Source organism: Rhinopithecus roxellana, chromosome 13 (genome assembly GCF_007565055.1).
Source record: "Rhinopithecus roxellana isolate Shanxi Qingling chromosome 13, ASM756505v1, whole genome shotgun sequence".
Classification (NCBI taxonomy): Eukaryota; Metazoa; Chordata; class Mammalia; order Primates; family Cercopithecidae; genus Rhinopithecus; species Rhinopithecus roxellana.
In genome coordinates, this window is record NC_044561.1 from 82776942 (window position 1) to 82800806 (window position 23865).

Sequence of the window (23865 nt, forward strand, 5' to 3'; positions counted from 1 at the left end):
ACAGCGGCATGATTTCGGCTCACTGCAACCTCCACCTCCTGGCTTCAAACGATTCTCCAGCCTCAGCCTCCTGAGTAGCTGGGATTGCAGGTGCACGCCACCACACCCAGCTAATTTTTTGTGTTTTTGGTTGAGATGGGGTTTCACCATGTTGGCCAGGCTGATCTCGAACTCCTGGCCTCAAGTGATCCACCTCGGCCTCCCAAAGTGCTGGAATTACAGGTGTGAGCCACTGCACTCAGCCCCTAAATTGTTAGGACTATCTTATCATTCATCTCCCATCCAGTACTAGCCGGGCCCGACCCTGCTTAGCTTCTGAGGTCAGACAAGATCAAGCACGTTTGGGGTGGTATGTTTGCAGACATACCATTTTTCTTTATATTGTGCAATGCCAGTTTAATATGCAAATATGAGTATTTAGCTTATATATGGAATCGCTGAAATTATGCAATTCATATTTCATAGCTTATGCATGCGTATATATTTTGTTCTTACCAGAAGAATGGGAACACCACACAAAACCGACTGAGTATTTCACTCTTTATGTGCACATATTCTACCAATACTCTGTACTATCAGTTTATTGATTAGCAAGAGAGGATTGACAGGAAAAGAGGCTATGCTTTTTCCTTTCCTTTATTGTCACCATAAGTGGTCAGCTAATACAGGGAAGTAACACAACTATGAAGAGATATGATAGGGTTCCTTCGTGTTCATGTTTCTTGGGGCACTACTGCTTTCTTTCTGCGTTTTAAGCAAGTTCTGAATCAGGAGAGTGTGACTCCTCGGGGAGTCAGCTCCCATGAACACTCAACATAAAGGGAACACACTTCCCATGTGCAGATGTTCAGGTTTCACGCCCATGAAGCCCTGCCTGCAGCCTGTCCCCAAACACCCCAGTACAAGGTGGGAATCTCTATTCCTGGGTGTTTATTAGAGTTGATTCCCTTCTTAAAGCCTGGCAGCCTATCTGTTGGCAAAATTGTGTTGGCATATGAGCCAGAATCTGTACTAAATAAAGCAGCTTGTATGAACAGCCCTACAAGAGAAGTTCATTTACAAGACAAAAACTTCTGAAAAGGAATTACTATTACCTGTTTCCCTGGGATCCTAGGTACAGTGGTGAGTGCCGACAAAGGGACATTTCTTTGTCAACTCAGACTGTTTTATATAGGCGGCCCTGTATCCCCATTTTGTTTCTGATATTTAGATTACACTTGTTAAGTAGAAAACATTGCCAAACTGCTCATTTCATCCAAATGTCATTCACTTTCAAGGGATCAGAATGACTGTTTTATAACAAAGGACATGTTTAGTTGAGACCTTGTATAAATCTTTTAGAGAGGGGACATGCATAGTCAAAATTGAACCTGATGACAACTAAAGAAACGAGCCAATGGAATTACTTTGGAGTAGTTATTCTTATCTCTCTGTCCTCTCCCCAGCTAATTTTAACTGCCTTAAAATCATGTCAGTTGGGATTCAGTTTTTATAATATTTAACTAGAAGTGGAAATGTGGGCAGTTACATATTAATTTTGTCCACTATGTTTAAGAAAATGCAACATTTCTGATTAAGCTGAGGAATGGGGGCATTGCTGGAGCAAATTTTCCCTTTGGGGGTCTTTATGAGAAGTAAATGCAGTTAGAATCAATGTCAAAGGAGTTTTTATTTGGGGGCCCTTGGCTGAGTTAACAGTTGGAACTCTGCAGCAAAGGCACATAGAAGACTGAAAAATACCATTGTCTTACATGATTAAAAAAAAAATGTAAGCACAGTAGGGGTATCTTTGGAAAGCACCCTCAGGAACAGTTCATCCCAGCCCCTTTGTCCCCTCTGGGTTCTCCTGTGATGTCCTCCGCGGCGTAAATCAAATCTGTCAAGTGGAGCCTTCATCTTGTGGCCACTGCTTTTCTGAGTGATGAGAGCCAACTCACCTGCCATCTGCTTTTTCTATCCCTCATGGGCAATCAAAGAGCCTATTCCTGTGCCTAGAGGGTTGTAAATGGGAAGCTTGCCACATGTTGTGTTTACCATTCCCAAGCCAACTAAAGAATCCAAAATCAAATCGTGGTCAACTGATAGAAGTTTCCACAACCATTTGAGCCAAGGTTTTCATTGCCCTCGTCAGATAACTTGTTTCAGGGGAAAGGTTGCCACACAATATGCAGTGTGCCCATTAGGAGGGGTTCACCCTGAATCAAACAGATGGTGGCTTTTTAAAATAAACGTCCACTTCAATAGAACAATAGTCTCAATGGCATTCACCATCTCTACTCACTGTAACTATCAGCATTTGATGGAGAGAACTGGACTGCCTAAGAAAAAATAATTTTCTATCTCATTCTTTCACAAGTGAAATGTACTTTCATTTTCAGTTAACATATGTGTTTGATAGTACCAGAGTGTCTCTCTCTTAGACCCATGACTTTGGAATCTCATTGCTAAATTCTGCTACGAATTTCCATATCTTCAAAAATGACTCCTCTCCAAAGCTGTAACAACCTTGTTTCTTTCTTGTTCAGTAGGATCTTTGGTTCCTTTTCCTGGACAGATCTTTAATTTCTTCCATTCATCTCCATACATTTCAGAAAAGAAGTAAAATGGTACCATGTGTTCTATTTTGCCAGGCAGCACCAGTTAGCATTTGTCAACATTTACAGTGCCCCTGCCATGCACCAGGCACAGTCCTTGCCACTAGGAATGAAATGTGAAGATACTCCAAATGTGGGGCCAATGTTTGTTCATGGTCCAGCCTTTGAAAGAGCACATCACATCATCACATTTGAGAATGACAGATGCTTCCATATGGCAGAGTACAGAACACACACACACACACACAACACACACGATGGAGGTGATGAAAGCATTTAAGTGGCCATGAAAGGGGTTCAGAGAGAGAGCGGAGGTCTCATCAAAGGCAGTGGCAGGGGATGGATGATGGATTGGATATCTAGGTAAAGGAGATGGACTAAGTCTGTGTGGGACCTGCTAGATTTGCAAGGGTGTAGAGAGAATGAAAAGAATCAAACAGTAGTCTCTTGGTGGTATGGTAAGAGAATCGCAGACAGAACTCTCTGGGCCATTTGAAGAATTGGCTTGAAAGGAGGGGGTAGAGATAAAGACAGGGGAATAGGAGAGAATGGTTTCACAGAAAAGCAGGAAAGAGAGAAATGAAGGGTTAGTTTCAGCAGACTGGCCAAGAAAGAGACATCCTATTGGGTGGTTTTTTCCATGACTGGTTCCAGCAAACTCAAGTCTTCACCTGGAGGATTGGGTATAAGAGGACCTAGAACTGAATTACTGCAAGGTAAGAAGTTAAAACATATCAGATAATAGCAGTACCACAAAGAAAACACTCCTGAGTGAGATCAACACGTGCCTGTGAATGAAAAATGCATGGGAGAGGGACTGCATTTAAGAGCAGCAGCCAGAATGGAGTTATACCCCCAGGTGGGAGAGATGGCCATGCTTTTCTAATCCAAATTTCTAAACAGGCCCAAAGCGAAATATAGCTGTAGTGGGGATTTCTACTACTTGATATCAGCTCTGACTTACATTCAACCAAAGGTGACACATGATAAGTTCCTGGCTGGCAGACAATCTCATCTCTCAGAAGAGAGATGATGCAAACAAGAGGCACTACTATTTTGTTTTGGATCCATTTCTTAGTAATTTGAAGGAATGGATTTTTGATGTTGTATGTTGCAAAAAGTAATGAGCTTTCACTAGAGTTTGTATAAGAATGGGAGGGGAAAAAAAAAAAAGAATGGGAAAAAAATGTTAGGAGACCTGTACCCTAGACACTTGGGAAGCACCATACAAAAAGAAGAGTTCAGAGGAAGAAATCACATATTCCCCTGGGTGGGTTGAGACTGTAAAAAGGAATGAGGAATTAGAGATTTTTTAATAAGGGGATTTTTATTAAAAACTTAAAATTATTCCTCTGAGAAAGAAAAAGTGGAGGCATGGAGGAGCAACCAATATAGTTGCACAAGGTTGTAGTCTTGGATGCGTTCGTAGTTAAAATACTCACATCAGATTCAAAGAGGAGCTCCTGACTCTGAAAATTAGCAGGTGGGCACTGTTAGCCAGTATCTCAATGACTTCCGTCTTCTCTGTCACATCTACTTCAAATGGGAAGGGACCGAGAAGTACCTGAGTGGATGAATTAAAACTCAAGTTGCTAAGAATACAGTCAATCAATCAATCAATGGCTCTTGCAAGTAAGCTCCAGACTTGAGGATCACCTGTATCTGGCTGTAGAACAAATGATCTCAGAACCATAAGAAATATTTTTTTAGAAATCATGTAGAATAAAGGATATACCCAAAATTGGAAACAGGAAAATATTTTCTTTGTTTTCAAAAAGGATTAAAGGATGAATTTTGGAATGTTGCATGGATCCTTTGTAAAATTGTTGGACTAGGTTACTAAATAGCTTGTGAGCCTTCAGAAAAAAATATGTTGACAAAGAATAAGGTATCCCGAATACACTTAACTGTGTGTTTTATAGGATTACTATTTTCAGAGATTAGAGGAAGCATATACATCTTGATTTTGGTAAAATCTAAAATAAAATATTATTATCATCTGGCAGGTATAAGAGAGAAATACGGGCCCCTAAGAGTTGGGTGATTTCATTGTGGCCAAATCTAAAATGTATTAATTCATGGGCACCAGTCAGTGGGAAGCTGTGTGTATCTTGTATGGTTTCGATGCCACAGCTTTGCCGTTAACCCCTCTTCCAGTCAAAAGTTTTTTCAGTAACTTTCACAAAGGTCTAAAACATGTTTATCAAGCCACCATTTGTAAGAAAGCTGAGAGGGTTAACTAATTTGACACGACGCAAAGTCACACATTAGGATTATCTCAACAGATGAGAGACTTCCAGGCCCAAGCCAGCAAGATGAGGTTTAAGAGGGCAGAATGTAACATTATGTACTGAACTTTGGATAATCAGCTGCCTGTGTACAGAGGAAGGGTGATGTGGTTTCATAGCAGTCATTGTGAACAATGTCTAAGGATTTTGGTTGGCCACAGATTGGAGATGAGAGATGAGAGTGATGCAACAGCCAGCCACACCAGCATTCTCTTGAGACTTCTGCATAGGAAACATGAGGTCCAATCACAGGAACTATGGCCTGTGCTGCAGCCTCAGGGAGCATCCAAAGGTGGTGTGCTGCCCTGGGGCCACATTTTAAAAGGGATCTGGACCAACCCAGAGCAAATCCAGAGAAATTGTAACCAAATGGGGAGCCATTAAAACCAAGAAGTAATTGTTTCAGGAGTCTGAGAGGTTTTATGAGAGGATGTCAGTCTGCAGAACTGTGACCAGTGAATAGAGGCAACCAAGAAACAGCTTTATCTCAATGTCAAGTCAAACATTCAAAAACCAGAGTGGGCAGACCAGCTGCCAGCGCACCAAATCTAGCCCACAGATGGGCTGTGTTTTAACTGCAGTTGTCCTCCTCACATTACCAAAAACCTAAACTAAAAATTGAGTTTGTCAGCCATGCTGAAAAATTGGGAGAGTTTGCATTTTTAAAAAATCTAAACTTTTGACTTCTCTTGAAGAATCAGAGTATCTGACCCAACGGGGCCTTCCTTCTATGGACAACAATCAGTCTCTCCACAGAATATGTGCTGTGGTCACCACAGTCCCTCCTGGTGTCTCCCCAGTGCTCAGGCCTGGTACCAGGCACCACCACCATGGCACCCACCATTTGGTCTCTCTGAGTTGGTGACCGGGCTAATGGGCCAAGCAAGTAAAACAGTGCCTGTTCCTTAGTGAAAGCCCAGCAAGCATTACCTGCAATTGTTGTATATTATCAGCCTGGCCCTTGCAAACACTGGAGTTTCAAACCTCTGTTGTAAAAACTGGAACCGCCCAACTGTGGAGTTAGGCCTCAGGAAATATTTCCTTTTTTACATTGTAGGTGTTAAAATAAAGGCTGGTAGAGTACCCTCCATTCAGTGCTCTGCAGAAGGCCCCCTTCTGTGTAAAAGGCTGGCTGCCTGGGTTGGGAGCTGCCCTCCACTCTTGGTGCATGGAAATGAGGCCCGTGAGAAGTGCGAAGGTGCAGGAGAAATCTCAAGAGAAGGCGGTACACTCTGCTATTTTTGCTGTAGAGTGACATCTCACTGTTAGAAAAACGACCATCCCTTCAGAAGTTAGTCTCAACCTCACAGCCTGTGGAGAAACGAGGCTGATGCTCCATCTAGGGGAATATCAAGAACAGCCTCATTCTTCCTTCTTCCTCTCTTGCCCCCCTCTCTCAGCTCCTTCCTTAGTGGGTCACTGCCTCTCACTGCCAGCCATCATGGGGAGCATGCTGCTTCCCACTGGGATGACCCCTAACCTGGGAGTCCCCTCTCAGCCACTCTGCTATGCCCCACCCTTCACACGGCCCTTGAGGCCCTTCTGTTCCAAGGACCCTCTCCCTCCTATAGCCATCTCTGCTCTGACTCACTGCTTGCCAGCCTGGGCCTCCTCTGCCCTCTCTCTCAGATGTGGCTGTCCAGCAGTGCTGGCTTTCCCAGTGGGGGCCTTGTTTCTATTCTGCTGCTGTCCCCTAGTATATTATGAGTGTGTGTGTGTGTGTGTGTGTGTGTGTGTGTGTGTGTGAAGGCCTGCTGGGGGAGGGATGAAGCTGAAGAGTAATTTAGTAAGAAATATTTTGGAAAAACAGAAGCCAAAAGTAAATCATATTTTATAAAATGACACTTTTTCAAAATTGAAAACCTTAATTGCCCAAGGCGAAATAGAACCTTAGGACCAGAATATGTATGCATGTGTGTGTGTGTATATATATATGTGTGTGTATATATATGTGTGTGTGTATATATATATACATACATACATACACATTAACTCCCTCTTTTCCATTTTTGAATGTTTAGTTTACAGCTGGATCCTGAACACTTAAAATAGCACCTGACACATAGTAGGAACTCAAAAATAAATAGGATTCAAGAGGAAGCAAATAATTTTTACCGAAAAATTGGATTTTGTGGTTTTTTCTTCTTACTGGGTGTTTTGTGCATATTTTTATTGTGCGCTAAATACTCATTCTAACATCACCCCAAAGTTATTGAAGGACATTTATATGGGAATCGTGGCAAGTAGAATGGTAACTTCATATTTGATTTGAAACTGACAGAATCTTATCGAGATCACTATAAAGGAAGTGATCCCATTTTCTTAGAGCCATAAGTTTATTTAGTTCGTTTTTGAGAGAGAGATTGAATTCAAACATTGTTAAAGTCAGAAACCTTGCAGACAAGAAGGAAGTGGGAGGGAAATGTAATGTACCTTCAAAGCCTCGGCCTCCTGAGAAAGGAGTGCCTCTCTAGACCTGGGTCAGAAAGAAGTGAATTTCAGTGTCAGAGTCCATTTATAAATCCTAGGTACCTAGTTGTGGGTTTTTTTTTTTTAACTGTTAATTGTATGCAAATTGTATACACATAAATAAAACGGGCTTGTAATGCCTAAAGGAAGCTCTCCACAGCTCTGAGACTTGGAGCGGGCAGGCCTTGGCTGCGCATGCAAATACTGACAGCTGAAGTCACTTGTTGGAAAGTCCGCAAACTCTGGTTACAGCTGCATTTGTCAGTAGCTTTAAGGGAAGTGTAATCAGCCAGAGGGATTAATTTGCATCTCAATTAGAAAAGAGTCTGGAGGAAGCACTAGGGTCTGTTGCGGGAAGGTTGTGGAAGAAATCTCACCAAGCACAAAAGCCTCCTGGCGCTTCGTCCTCCAGCTGAGTGGAGGACAATATCTGAGGTTTTGTTTCCATAGGGACCAGAAGCCTGCTGGGCCCCAGAAGAATCTCGGGTTTGCACCGTAATCATTTGGTCATGATGACACAAATTCCACTGTTGTTCCCAAATACATTTTTGCTATTAGAAAGCTGTTAGAAAAGTGGAAATGGTCGTCATATCAAAAGCATGCAAGAGGGTATTTGCTGACCCGACTTACCTTTTTCATAGTGCTGCTAGGGTTGCTAAGCATTTAACGTTTATTAATGTCTGAGTATTCAAAGAGCAAAAGGTCATGCGATAAATGACAATATTTCTTTAGCATTCAGATGGTTCCTTTGGGAATGACAGAGCTTCAAAGGGAGCCATTATTCCTGATTCTTCCACACTTTTCGGCAATAGGCAAACAAGATTATAAATTGTAAAACACAGGCAAGGAAGAGACATGGACTCTTCTGGCCATGAAGCATAGAAAAAAGTCTGGCCATTACAGGACTTTTTATAATCCTAATGAACCCTAATAAAATCTTAATCTCTTTTTAAAATTATTAATTTTCCCTTTAATATTGTCTAGTCGTTTTCACAGGCTTTGATACTTGTATCAGATGGGCCCTTTGTTTTCAGAGGAGTTCTGAATATTATCAAAAGCGGGTACAAAGCCTGGTGAGATCTAAAGCTGTCTGAACCATTTATCCATGCCAGATCACTAAGACTCAACCAGGAAGGCCCACCCTTGGCATTTTTGGAAGAAGACTTTTATTTCAGGTTTATTTTGTTCTCTCTTAAATAGTTAATTCATTGGCCCCAGTTTCAAAGCGAGAAAACAAACAAAAAACCGTGAGGGAAAAAACAAAACAAAAACTGAATCCTACATTATAAACTATTGACTACAAACTGAATTCTTTAAAAAAAAAAAAAAAAATCAAGATTTTAAGCCCATCCTTCTATTCTGGAAAGGGAAGGGAACAAGTTTCCTAAAGACAATCTCTTCCAGTGCCCACAGACTGAAATAACACATTGCAGCGAGACATCAGAACCTCTTAATCCAACATTAATCAAATTTCAGTTTACTAATTATCAGTCCCATTTTGAAAGGAACAGAATGCCATAAACAGTATCCACAGAACATTTAGGAGACTCTGGGATTGTAAGCAATATTTTGAAAGTGAGACTTTATGTTATTCAAATCTCTGAAAAGGATAATACATGCCTTATTAGAATAAGAGACGTTGCAAAGCCAAAGAAGGACAAAGCAGGCAAGTCCAAATGGTGGTCCCTTCTGTGCAGAGTCTGCCCTGGTGTATGCAGTGAACTCCCAGCAGGTTTCCGTGCTGGAGTAATTTGCAACACACTCAAGTAAATTTTTAAATCAAAGCAGAATACTTTTTTGGTAATCTGGGGGTGAGTACGACCCAAATGCCATCATGTTAGCCTTGAAAGGGTGTCCTTTCTGTTTTACCAGTGAGGAATTTTACCAAACTCTAAAAGGGGTACTTCGAATTTTGTGCTTCAGATGCATTTCTGAGGCCCTGTGCTTTGAAAGCCTTTGATAGAGACCACTGGGGCCAGGGTGGGGGAAGGAAGGATGCTGCAGGGTTCCGTGCTAGCGCCCACTCCCTTTTCTCCTCCGTGATGATCAGGTGTCCCATGTGCCAGCCACTACAGTGTCCAGATGCACTTTAATGTTTACATTGTGTTTTGCACATGCCTTTTTAACACATTCAACTTGAGAAGTGCACAGCTGCTTTAGTTTCCAGTAAGACAGCATGTCCCCAAAATGCCACAATATTTTAAATAGCCAACTCTCAGGTGATTTCTCATTATTCCTTAGAAAACCTACATCTGATATTCTGTATGTTTAAATGGTCTTTTTGTAACTCTTTTCATCAGAATCACAAAAATGAAATGCTGCAATGTTTAGTGGCTTACGATTTTTATCCTTCTTTAGCTTATTTTTTCTAATGCTTTATTTCAGTCTTCAGTCTTCCTCTTTGGTCCCAGGATATAAAAGAGCACAGAATATGTTGTCCCTCTGCCTTGTCCACTTGTTTAAGCTCTCCAGCACAAAGCTTTGGTCCTTAATCCACCAACATCAATGAAGGGGCTGCCTCCTGAAACCTCAGGGTCTGCTTGTCATGGAACAAGCCAGCCCTTAAGATGCCAAGTCCCTTTGGTTCTCCCTTCATTTGCCTATGAAGTGGGATGTGAGTATATCAGTGCATCCCGGCTTTGAGGCAGATGTATGCCTGGAAGTGCAAAGTCTCATACCTCCACAAAGGGTAGGGCAGGCTTGCTGGCTGATGGGATTCTGAATTTATAAGCAGAGTTCCAGAATTCCCCCAGGGCCTACTTTTCAAAGGCAAATTAGTATGTTTGCAACTTGATCCCTGGGCAACTTTTGACAGTTGTTCTAAGAATAATAAAACAGATGGACAGAATAGATTTTAGGGTCTCCATCCAAACTGCCATCCTCAGTGGAATTTAAAGAAGGCATAGAGCTGATGGAGAGAGCTGCTGCTGTTTACTATCATGCTCTGCCTTTAACATCCAAGAGCCATAGCTTTCTCCCAGAAGATGGCAACCGTCATCACATTACATTTGCTTGCTGAGAGTTCAGCTTAGCTGTGATATGTGTTTTCTTCCCACCTTTGAAATTAAAAGAATTGAGCTTAAATTGAATTTATACTCCAAAGAAACCAATTTTAATAAGAATATCAGTAAAAATGTAAGTTAGTTTTAAATTTAAGGAGTATTTTCATAGAATTTTTAACCCCTATAAAAAGAAGAGCCTCTTTAGAATGTCTCAGAAATACCATTTACTCATTGATTTAGAAAAATAGAATGTATGCCTCTTTAACAGGATAAACATTCTTTGCTTATAATGACATATGCACATCAGAAGACTACATCAGAAAACAGCATCTAAATTATTTGAATAAAAAGAAACAGATTAGTTTTGTACTTGTGCTCTATAATTTTGTCAAATGCATATAATTTGTGCAGAAAGTTTGACGAAGGAAAGCACTTCACATAAACCACTCCATTTTTTATAGAATTTTAGCCTAAGTGTGGGTTTCAGCTCAGATTGGGATGAGATGCGCTTTCCTTTTAACTTACATTGGCTTTCTCTGATATAAATTTCCAGACTCTGATTCCATGCTCTTTTTCTCTGGATTAATCTGTCCAGTGATCACTTTTTAGGTCATCAAGATTCAATAAGATAGCAGGTCAGCCATGCTTTGGAGTTCCAGAGCTGCCGTGTGCTGTCAGAGCTAGTATGCCCATGTGTGTGCATGAGCTGAACAGCCAGTTTCCTCAGTGGGTTTGTTATGTAGACCAATTATTTAGCTAAAATGTTCCTGGCAATAACTCAGTAGGATAGTAAACATGTTTTGTTTGTTTTTTAATTTAGAGGGAACATAAAGCAATGTAAAACTTTTTTCTACATCAGTTACACCATGTAACACCATAACACTGGACCCTTATGGTCAAGTCTTGGTTCTCAGTGAGAAGAGTTCCTGCACAGAAGAGTTTGGGAATATTCTCTTTCCTTTGTGGCAGCAATTTTACTACAAGTCCCAGATAAATTTTAAAGTATGTCTTGTTTATTGTCATGCCCAGCTTAGCAGGTAACATGTCATAGCTGACCTCTGAGAGACCTTGGGTTTTGATGTTTGTTTAAATTAAATAATAACTTAGTTTTTTGGCTTTGAATACTTTACCTCTGTCAGTTTCCTTACAGTAAAATGAGGAAAATAATCGCTCCCAGACAGATTATTGTAAGGATATATGGAATGAAGTATATATAAATATAAGACTGAAGAATGAATGAACAGATGAGCTGATGGATGCAGCAGTGTAGAGGGCCTGGCCCCTCGCTTGTTCTCCCAGCTCCCACTACGAGAACATCTCAGGGCCCAGACCCTGTCACATGTGCCGTGGTAAATCAGGGTGGCCATGCTTCCGTGTTCTTCTTGCAGTCAACATCGGTATGGCTGTGGCAAGCACTGTAGTGGGCAGGCAGAGGTGAGTGGCCTCAGGGGGCTTCATGGCCAGGCTGGATTATAACTGTGACATAGGGTAGGATGTGGTCCATGCTCTGGGAGGGGCCTGTGGTCAGTGCCTAGTGAGTATTTGTTGAGTCACTGAAACACAAGATACAAGAGAGAGAATCAGAGGGTCATGGGAGCTCAAAGGAGAAAGAATATTTCTAGCTGCTACTGCAAATCATTCTCATATTTTTGTGTACCTCTCATTAGTTCATGTGTGTGTCATCTACAACTTGATAGGTGGGAAATGTCATAACTTTGTTAATTTGTTTGTTTTACAAAAAGATACTCATACACCAATTATAATTTATTACATCAGTGTCCATGGCCCATTCCAAGGAGCTAAGGCATTTTTTCAGGGAGCAATCACCCTCTCGGTTACTATGTAATTCACTAATTTTACTCACACCATGCCCCCTGCATGAGGGCAGAGATTTCTGTCTGTTTTGTTCACTGGTGCCTCCAAAGATGACAGTGGAAATATTTAACAGTGGGTACATAAGGGCACCAGTTGGGCACTGACCAGGACACCAGCCATGTGGGTGTTTTCCAGGTGAATACCAACCCTGGATGTAGCCTCAGCACCTGCTACAGAGTAAATATTTTTTCAGTGAGTACATGCCGAATGAACGAATTCAGCTCCTTGTCATCACAGAAAAGGTCACCAAATTTAGAACATTTGTCTTTCCATAAAAAAGAAAAATGAGTAACTCATCTTTATGTTCAACTTTCAGCTTTTATAAGGTCTTTCCTGTGAGATAAATGGCAAACTTGTGTGTATGACAAAAGATTTCCATGGTCATGCCCTGCCTCAGGACAGTAAATTGTAAAGTTAATATGATTTATAAGTTAATAAAGTTCAACACTTCAGTTTGGAGGCTCATGTAAACCATGGTACCTCACCCTGTGCTGAAAGTGAATGAGGGTTCTACTGCCAGCCCCTCCCTCCCTCTCCTTCTCTTTCTTAGTACAGCTCATACATTGAACCTGACCTGGAACAGTCTGATAGATGACCTAGCAAGAAGGGTGCAAGCGTCAGGCCACGTGTTAAATTTCAGTAAAGCTTGAGTTCATCATTTGAGATAAAAAGATAAATATTAATAGAAGTCCTAACATTGTCTTCTCACATGAGAGTCTGCAAACTTACAAAATTAAGCATAATGATTTTTGCAAGAGCTGGACATGATGTGGCAAGTTCCAGCTATTCAGGAGGTGGGAGGATCACTTGAGTCCAGGAGTTCAGGCTGTAGTGCAATATGATTGTGCCTATGAATAGCCTCTGCACTGTAGCCTGAGCAACGTAACATACGCAGACACTGTCTCGAAAAAAAAGGAACTTTATAAAGATTTTTGCAGAGATTTTTAAAGGCAAAATGGTGGAGGAAGGCTCTTCCATGGTTCTGTGGGTTGATTGGGCTCAGCTGGGTGGTTCTTACTCAGGCTCTCTCACATCTGGCACCTGCACTGGCATAGCTGGAACAGGTTGGGGCTGGCCGGATATCCGTGGCTCAGCAGCCCCTCCAGTTGCCTAGCTTGGCTCTTCTCACGGCAGTCAGGCTTCTGACATGGCTGCTACAGGCTCCAGAGATCCAAGTGGAGGTGCCAGCTTCTTCACAGTATCACTTTGGAAGTCTCAGAACTGTTTGGCCACAGCAGGTCACAAGGCCAGCCTAGATTCAAGGGAGGAGAGTGAGCCTGTTGTGAGGTAAGCAGCAGCCTGCCTGTCCAAGGAGGGCCACAGGCCAACGGACATTTCTCTGTCTTCCACAGCTGGTGTAGCACTGACCACACTGGCTCACTACGAGGCGTCTGCCCCACCACTGGTCAGCAAGCTCCTTAAAGGCAAAGCTATGTGTCATTCATCTTTTAGTCTCCAGCATCTAACATCATAAGAAGTCAGTAGATGTTAGTTGGATTAAAATCAGTTATGCAAACATTTTAAGGAATTTCTAATTAGGGGAAAGTAGACTCTAGTGCCATTTATGTAATTACACCACAAGATGTCTTTACAGTGTGCATGGGAGGAAATGACTTAATATGGATACTAAAAAGATAACTGATTTAAATAATGACTTCTTAATCCAGAGAGTTAAATCATAAAAGCAATAGAGTTCTCTCTGCTCCCATGTCCACAGAAGCAAGTGTTTAAAGCGTGCATTTTGTTCCTGCTACACTTGATTTCCTTGGGCTCCTTATTTTCACTTTAATGTGGTCTCATGAATCCTAATTTTATATTGCTTTCAAAAATCATGAGTTGTGATGTACCTCATAATTGTATTTGACTTTTTAGATGAGTTTATGTCTTTGTGCCTTGGAAGTTGTCTCCCTCAAAATCTTTTGAAAATCTTATAAATTGTATCATTGAGATTTCTTTAAGGAGAATGTCAGTTTGGGCCAATTTTTTAATGTTTTGCTTTAAGTAGGGGGAGGCGTCAACTTTTAGTGGGGAAAGGATTGTGTATTTTATAGTAAGAGCCGGCCTGATGGCTCTGGTGAACCTCTCAGACGCTGGAGGAACATTCTTACAGATGTATCCACATTGCTCTGACAGCTTCTTAACATGACCGTTGGCAGTCCTCTGTGGCAGTGGTTTGTCCGTCATGCCTTGGAGGACCGTAGGATTGCCTGTCCTAGGCTTCTGTTTCGTGTGTTTTTTAAACAGCCAGAGATTTCACATGGTGTCCTTGGGTCTCGTGACCAGCTGACAGGAGAGGAGGTGGTGGTGACTTTCCAGCCTTTGGCCCAATCCCCCAGCTCTTTAGTATTTCCGTGCATGTTACAGTAACTCATGGGCGATGTGAAGGAGTGCCACCCCACATTTGGAACCACGGCCTTCTGCCAGAGCAGATCAATACTTGAGCTGTCTGTCTCTAGTGCTCACCTTCCTTTCACACAGCGAGACCCTTCTGCAGGCAGCGATCGATAGCTCTAATCCGCTGCAGCCTGCAGCAAGTCATGCAAGGCAGAGCACTTAGGTGGCATTACACGGGACTGTGGAGGCAGCAGTTCTGGGGCTTAGATTCGTAACACCCTTCCTAGGGACACATTCTGTTTGTAATGTGTACTTTTAATAATCTCTGCCGTGGATCACCATTCCTCTGAAACTTGATTCAGGGAAATGGACATGTGTTTGTGTTTGTATTTGTATATGCATGTGTGAATTACAGACAGATATTCATTCCCTTCTCAGACTTTGTAGCGTCCCTCCCTGTGTAGTGCTGCTCCAGACCATCACTGCGTCACTACACATCTGGGCAGTTTTGTCTACTCTTGTGCTTTGTGCTGTAATTATTTCTAGTCTGGGTATTTTTAAAACATTAAAACTTTAAATATATATATATTTGAAATCCCAGTAACTGAAGAGCATTCTCACTCTAGCATGTGCTTTCCCACAAAACATCATTAGAAGACAGTGAGCACTGGGTGTCACTACCATCTTTGAATGGCTGTGACCAAGTGAGATGCTGGAGAGTGAAGATCTGTCTTTCCCCGGACCACTGAGACCAAAGGAGCATCCGCCTAGGGATTAGCTTTGGAACTAACCCTGTGGCATCCTTGGAAGGCAGAGTAGGGAGTCAGAAAAATCTCCTTCAGTTCTTTACCTGGCCTTCCAGTCCTCATTCCATTTCCATATCTGGTTATCTTTGTTTTATCTGTGGACTTCAGGATACAACATAAAGTTAAAGGCTGATCTAAAGAAAGCAAATATGTGGGAGACAAGTTTGAACCAGGGTTTCCGGCCTCTGTTGTGTGCTAGTCCTACAAGGAGCAGGCAGCAGTGGCCGGTGGAGCCAAGGGTGTAATGCCTGCTGTGTGCGAGAGCCTCAGCAGCTGCCTGCCCGTCAGAGAGGACTGGTTTCTAGGTTCAGACATGCTTGAACTCATTAGTGAATGACACACTGTATTTTACACAAAGGTCTCTCCTGGGATGTAATCTTTGTTTCGAGCTCTGTGGCCTTTTGAACTCTGTGCTGATCATCTCACCTTTAAGGCCACTTTCACTGATCTGCGCCTCACAGACCACTGCGTCCTTTCCATTTTTCACAGAGTACAGATACCACCTTCGGAGAACCCCTTAAGTTGAGCTTAGCTCACGGGAAAACTTCTGAGAAACAAGTTTTTTTCCAAGAACCAGGTAGTTCTCTCTCATATTTACACACATCCTGCCCTACGATACAGAGGTGCAAGGTGCATTTGTTGCTGGAGATGATCATTCAGTAAAGTGTCTTTTACTTGGGGCTTAAAAAAAATCTTGGCAAAAAATAATCAACTGATTCTGATAATCTGATCATCTCATTCATATTCCTAGACACCAATTCTGGAAACTCCAAAAGCATTTTTTCCGTTAGTATACGCATTCATTCAACAGAATACCCATCGGCCATTTCCTGTATGCCAGGCACTGTGGTGTTGCTGTGGGTACACAATTGGAAGGCACGGTGCCCACTCTGGAGGGGCTCTTTGTTGAATACAGAGCACATTAGGGAAGAGAGCAGTGCACAATTTCCTCATGGCTGTGATGCAGAGTGCAGCCCGGAGCCCCAAGGCATCCCATGGAGGGCCTGTGACCTGGCAATTGGAGGGTGAATAGGTGCCACAGGGACTTGATGGAAGAAAGGAGCGTTCAGAAAAAGTGAACAACTTTCAGCGGAAAAGAGCCTTTGGTAAACCTGGAACCATCAAGAAACTTAGTGATCTTGGAGCTTCAGATGCTGCTAGGAACCCAAACCCACCCCCTGCAATAATCAGACTGGGATACACAGCACCCAGATGTGCACACATCACTCCCTCCACTTCTTACCGCTGTCTAATCTCACTGTGTCTGCGAGACACCTTTCCCCCATCCCATGCCATAGACCCCTCCCTCATAAGGAGATGTGCTGCTGTGTTATGTTGTGTGAGAAGAAGACCAGGAGGTGAAGCTGCTTGGAGCTGTACTCTTGGGTCACCTGGAGAGTCATCTGTTTACTTAGCTGCACCAGTCTTTGTTCTGTCCCAGGCACTAAGAGCCTTACATATTTTATTCAGTTGTTAAACAATCCTATCAGGAAGGCACAATTATGATCCTATTTTAATATATTGTGCAAATACAATGCAGTGTCTTAACACAATCTATTTTGTCACAAATTTTTTTATATTTAAAAAAATATAGTTGAGGGAACAGAAGCCCAGGAAAGTTAAATAACTTGCCTGAGGCCACACAGTTTTGCAAGTGGTAACCAGGACCTGAACCGGCAGCAGCTGCTCCACCTGTGCCATCAACTCACCGCTTCCCACCACCCCAGTGCCTGGTCAACACCTCTCCATCAGGACCCAAAGATGCCTGTGGAATTTTACATGCATTTCAGTGCAACTTTTTAAAGCATGTTGAATCTGTTGGTTGGATTTATAACTTGTGATTTACAGCTGATTTTGATAAGCCGCAAATGCCAGTATCATGTTTTAATGAGACTGAAGGCATGAACGAGCAGATTCTACTCGAGGCTGTTGTGGGAACATGCCGGCCGACATTGCACTCACCCCTCTGAAGGCCGGCATTGTCGCCAGACTCATTAGCATCCACGCTCCTCGCTGGGCCGTTGCTGCTTGCTAGCTTACCAGCTGTTCCTGCTGCTCCGTACAATGTCGGATGTGTTCAGCTCACTGGGTTCCTGTCCTCGCCGCCGGGAGGAGACAGCCCTTCCGCTGGGGATACCCACGTGGCTGCCTGTCAGCGGTGGCACCGAATAAAGTAATAGGCCTTCGCATGGCATATGGTGTCTGGATTCGTACAAGATGCAAAACTCTTCTGCAGCTAATGCACGATGACTCATAGCATTGCTAATTTTTCAAACAAAAGCTGACTTCCACACCCACACTTTTAACCCCTCCAGCTAAAAACTCTTGGGTTGCAAAGCTCTAGAATGGTGACTTTTGGGTCACTATATACAATTTGTTATACTTATTGAAAGTGTATGAAACGATTTGCTTTACTTTGGATTGAAGTTATTTTAAATTTCTATTTTAAATTTATTTCCTCTCTATATGGGGAATTTTTAAGCTTTTAACTTTCAATTTCTTTTTTACATTGGAGGAGTCTAAACAGTTTGATAGATTTACTTTAAAAGCTGTTATTAGAAAATCGGTCAGAAGGCACTGTATTAGTTGAACACTTGTAATTGTTTAGTAGAAGTTAACTTTCTCTTTTAAAAGCTTCATAGAAACTACTGCCTAATACTCTCATCAATTCAGGTGTGAAGCATTTCGCGCTCACATTATAGTTTTTTTTTTTTTTTTTTTTTTTTTTTTTTTTTTTTGAGACGGAGTCTCGCTCTGTCGCCCAGGCTGGAGTGCAGTGGCCGGATCTCAGCTCACTGCAAGCTCCGCCTCCCGGGTTTACGCCATTCTCCTGCCTCAGCCTCCCGAGTAGCTGGGACTACAGGCGCCCGCCACCTCGCCCGGCTAGTTTTTTGTATTTTTTAGTAGAGACGGGGTTTCGCCGTGTTAGCCAAGATGGTCTCAATCTCCTGACCTCGCGATCCACCCGTCTCAGCCTCCCAAAGTGCTGGGATTACAGGCTTGAGCCACCGTGCCCGGCCACATTATAGTATTTTAAAGCTATAAGAGAATGTTGATTCTTTTGTGGAATATGATTTTGCATAGTCTCTTCTGGTATACTAAATAAAGCCCATTTAAACAACCAAATTCTGGCAATAGAAATTTAGATTATAAATTTATATTAAAATGGCCATTTTTCAAACTAGAAAATAAACACATGGGATCTTCTAAAAGAATGTCCCTCCTAAACTTTGGATCAGTTGTGCTAATAGATAGCTACATTCAATCTGAGACTTTAAGTCCTAAAATAAGGCGGTTATTTGCATTTACACAATTTGGCCTCCTTTTGAAGTAGTGATCAAAATATTGGTTCTTTTATAAATAACCTTTTATTGAACATTTTATTTAAACATTTCAGAGTCAAGAATTGCCATCATAAAATAACTAGGCAGTTTCTAATTATGGGTCAGTAAGTGTTTTGTAGTCAGTCTGGCACATGAGCACTTTTGCAATCAGAATTTGGCACATGTATGAATTTATAAAGGAACTTCAACCTAGGAGGGTAATACAGATTTTTTTAAAAATAGATTACTTTTTGGAAGCCCAAAAAATGTCTTTTGGGGAACAGGCTAGAGACTCAGAATTGGTGTTTTCATTTTGGTTTCATGTTTAAGTCAAGTTTTTGCTTTCTGATCTACAGATACGAATTCAAATGCACATCTAACTTATAAAAGGCGTTCTATTCTCTGAAAATGAAATAAAAAATATAAAATTTCTAAATAGGCCTTACTTTCTATATTCCAGTTTTGATGCCATTTTTCAAGCATACTCTCTAATTTTGCTCTTTGTCATTGGAAATAAGCTGGTATGTATTTGGTGTGTCTAAAAATTTGTTAGGCACTTAAATTCTCCACGTTCGGCCTATATGAGGATTTCCAGTTTTGCTTTCACTGCCTTGAGTTTGAGACCTATGTTTGTTGTTACTCCTACTAGTACTTTCATTTTATCCTATTACCACTGATTTTTATGAAATGAGGGCAAAATTCATTGGAGTATTCAAATAATTACCTAAGGACAGAAGTGGAGACAACTGCTGAGCCTGAACTCTTGGTCAGTAGTTAGTGTCTGCATGTAACTGATAAAATGCTTTCTCATCAGCCAATGGACCAGAGGGCAAACTCAGCTCCAAAAGGCAGTTTGGAACATTAGTGCATGATGTGCAAAAGCGCAGGCTGATCACAGGCACCCAGAAGGACTATTGGACCATTATTCTCACTCTTGGCGACAACCCTGCAGAATGGGACTGTGTTAACCCACAGATGGGGAGAGTGAAGCTTGAGGAAGCCGGGTCTTGGCCTGGGGCCCACAGCCAGGGCAGGGCTGGGATGAGAGCCCAGACCAACCTGACTCTATGGCCGCCTGCTGTTTCTCATTTGTGCACACTTTTGACCTAAGAATAGGAGACCATCAAAATGATACAGCTTTGAGAAAGTGAAGCAATTCCAATTAATTTTAGCTTGTCCTCTCATTATTGTTACCAAGTGGATCCTAGCCTTTTAAACCTTGATTGTATGGAATAAAGATGAAAACAAAATTATCGTAAGTTAGGATGGAAAGCATTCCCATTTTGACACCATGTGTACATGTCTTATACCTAAATACATATAGCTTCCAAATTAAAAAGCAGTGAAAATATTAAGTTTAAATATTCTTACTGGCATATCCCACTTAGAGGCCATCCCAAAATAAGCATCTAATTGATGTTACTCCATGTGCTTTTGCCTTGAGAAATAGGTGAGGACACAGTTCCATCACAGTGATTTTTCCATCTTTTTGCTAGCAAGATGTTTATTTGTATAGGTGGAATCCATTTATATTCTACCTCTCTCTAAAATAGATTTGAAAGAGCTTACATAAAGGCCATGTATAATGAGAAAGAGAAATCAAAGCCCAGGAAGCGAGGATGAAAATAAGAGCATCTGAAGGCATACAGAGCATCCACAGTCATGACTCTGGCAGCAGAGCAGGGCACCCCCATTGACTACTGCTCACCTCCAATGCTTGCTGTAAGGTGTAGCTACCACATGTCTTCGGGCCATTCTTGTTCTAAAGTTGTCAATTACTGTTAATGAAATTATATTTTGTATAAGTTGGAAGACGTAATAGGTTATTCTAATGAAATATGTTCTAGACAACAGCATATGTTTATAGGAAATTTTTAATATCAAAATGATTTCTGTTCTATCCCATGAGTTCAAAAGATATCTTTGGAGCAGACAAGCAAGTTCATGTGCATCACAAGCTAATTAGGTCCCCCCCCCAAAAAAGTTAAGGGCTTAACAATAGCTGAAAAAGTGAAGGATTAATTAGTGACAGGGGGAAAGTATGACTGAAAAATAATCTTAATGCCCACATTAGCTGGCTAGCTGCTTTTGCTGAGCCTTTTAGTTTAAAAAGCCCAAGTGCCTGACATTTTGCATCTGTTTTTTTGTGAAGATGAAAGGAGACTTGAGTGTCTCATTCTCAATAATGGATTTTATGTGACAAAAAGGTTTCTGCTCCGTTCATTTTCATGGCCAGGCATTTTTATATTATTGCCCCACTGACTGTCATTTCATGTTTAACTCTTTGTAGACTCGTACACCTTTCCTCAACCCTGGGGGTGGTCTGGGATTGAATGATGTCAAAGGTGCTCTGTGTACTAGGGACTTCCATGCATGTTGGTCTTGTTACCATGTTGCAGGACTTGTTGCCCTGTAATCCAGCTCTTCTCTCAGGTTTGTTTACTTGTGATCACTATGTAATCATTCATTTTATGGAGCTTCATTAAGGACTGCAAACCTCTGTCCCAATTTAGCGTCATTCAAGCGTAGGTAGCATCCATCTGCTCCACCCGCACTGTTTAATTAATGAACTTCATAATGTGTTTTTGCCTGTGAAAAGCTCTCTGTCTCCTCAGGTTGTTGAATGAGATGTGCATTCCAGGTTTTCTGTGTTAAGATTCTAGAAAGCCCGCCATGGGAGGTGCTAATTATGGACTCACCAAACTCCTGTTAAGTCATAACTTGAAGGCAGATTTCCTTTTTTTTTTTTTTTCAATATATATTCATAAACCCAAAGTCAGGTCGCTTTTTGAGTAAGTAAATCACTGGTCAGCTTTCATAGTCATTCTCTTCAGTAAGAGTAAAGATTAACATTTTTTAAAAGCTATATTTTATTTCAGTACAATAAAAATATACTTGTTACCTTGAGGTTTTTCCTTCTGAAATTAAAGTTATAGAAATGTTTGAATGTCAAAAATGCTATTTCTGTTTTCCAATATCTTTTCATAGAATTGCCTGGGAAACTTTGTAGGATAGATGCTATTAAAAGTAATGAAGTAACAACTGTTTTTCTTGGAAAATAGTAACACTCATGTAATATATTTTTTAAATTTCATTATTTGTTTAACTATTAGTGTGTTGTAAAATTCTGTCTAGATTTAGAGGTGTTTTGTTGGCACCTGTTCAAAGACCTGATAAATTTGATATTATATGGCAGATAGCATAAAACTAGCCACGCTCATTTGCTTAACATATCTATTAACAACTAAGACCAGGAGTTTAATCCTGATTTTTAACAACCAGACAACCTATGGATTATGTGCCTTTTCTTAAAGACTATTTAATATTGAGATTAAACTCCACTCTACCCTGTCAAGTATTCTCAAGTCCTAGAAAAAATTCTTTCTGTCTTGAAATATGACAGAGTTCTATATTCATGTTGTATTCAGCTCTTTTCATCACAATATTAACTCTTTTTCCTATAATGGTGAAAAATACACCTGAATATTCATTCTTCAAAAACAATTTTTACTTACCCCCATCCTAACTGGGGAGGGAGGACTATATTTGTGTTCTCATCTAGCCATTATCGAGTTAATACATTGCAAAATCAGTGTTAAAGTTGTTTTACATTAAGTACCCCATGTTCTGTGAGGATAAAAGCAAAAGGGATTAAGAGCTGGAAGAATAATTGGAGCACAAGGAAGGAAGAATGATGCCCCCTTTTTTCTCTCCCTTCTCTAACATTTGTAGAACTGCATGTAGTCAGGGACCTGGCATGTTCCTGGCTACACTGATGATGTGGGACAAGGATCCTCAGATACTGTCGATGTAGCCCAGTCCAGTACGCAAGAGACTGTCCTATCTCATCCCCTCTACAGGTGCCCAGAAAAAGAGCTTCATGATGACCAAAAAATGAGAGACATATTGCGAGATGAGCTTCACTCCTTATTTTATATTGGGCTGAAGTGCATGAAGTTGTTGATATTTGACTGTTTGACCTAGTTAAAAAAAAAAAAAGGCAATTTGATATAATTCAACCTAATTTTTTGCATTACAAAGCACGGAGAATATGTGAATAGCAACTTTGTTTACTAACCAGAGGAATCTGTGCACATGTGCTATGATGAGGGTTTAGCTGCCTTGACAGGACATCTGCCAGAGCTCAGGATTGCATTTGTGAAGCTTCTCTGGAGCCCCTTGCTGTTGAACTCTCTGCATCTTGAACCATTTTGATCTGTCTTCGGGACCATCTTTTTCCTTTAGTGTTGTGTTTGTGTAGCTGGTTTATCTGGGCATTGTGCCCAGTGAATGTTATTTTTGTTTATTGTATGCAGTGTCTCCAATCCTGTTTTCATGATAAAGCCTTTAAAAATCAATTAACAAATGAAATACATCTTTGCCTGGGAAACTTTTGAATTGCTTGCCATGTTAGCAAATTCACAATACTGCCACCAAGTCAGACAGCTGACCACCTTCTGGTGCTGGACAATGGATAGCCCCCTTCCTTTATCAACCCATTAAAAAAGAGACTCAGACCACTTTTATCTTAATGAAATGAAAAGCACAAATTGAAAAAAGTTATCTTTGCTTTATATGCAATTGTATTAAAATGTTAAAATCTACAAGCAAGATAATTAAAATGCTATCCCTGCCAATCAGCTGAGAAATTAGTTTAACTGGGTTTTGACTTCATGACAAATGGGCTATCAAACTAAAACTTAGCAGAACTGTGGCAGCCTGAGGGTTCCAGAGTGGAATTTGGCCTTAGAATATTTCCTCAGTGCGAGTTTGGGCACAGCCAGCCAAAGAGGCTCAGTGACTTGTCACTCCAGAGAACGCATGTGGTGTCCTTACCCTGTCACAGCCTCAGACACATTTTGAATCTGCAGGAACTAGTTCAACCCAGTAAGTCACTCACTTTATCATTTGGTAGAACCACGAGGCCCAGTGGAATATTTACCCTCTGCATTATACGTGTAGCCACGCAGGTCAGCTTTGTATCACCCAGGGCAGTGCTGAGCAGTGCAGTGCCATCTCTTTATGCATAGTAATGCATTTGCTGTCCACAGCAGTCCTGCAAAGCCAAGGTACTGTCATTTATTTTGCTGCTGGTGGCTACTGCTGTCCTCCTCCTCATCATTCTCCTCTCCTCCTCCTTGTCAATTTCAAAACCTATTTAGGTTGGTACAAAA

At 41.3% G+C, this 23865-nt stretch overlaps 1 protein-coding gene across 5 annotated transcripts in view; it reads left to right on the forward strand.

Moving 5' to 3' along the window:
• RALGAPA2 (Ral GTPase activating protein catalytic alpha subunit 2) overlaps positions 1-23865 on the forward strand; it is a 329915-nt gene that overhangs the window by 248164 nt on the left and 57886 nt on the right. The gene's annotated exons all lie outside the window — the stretch shown is intronic.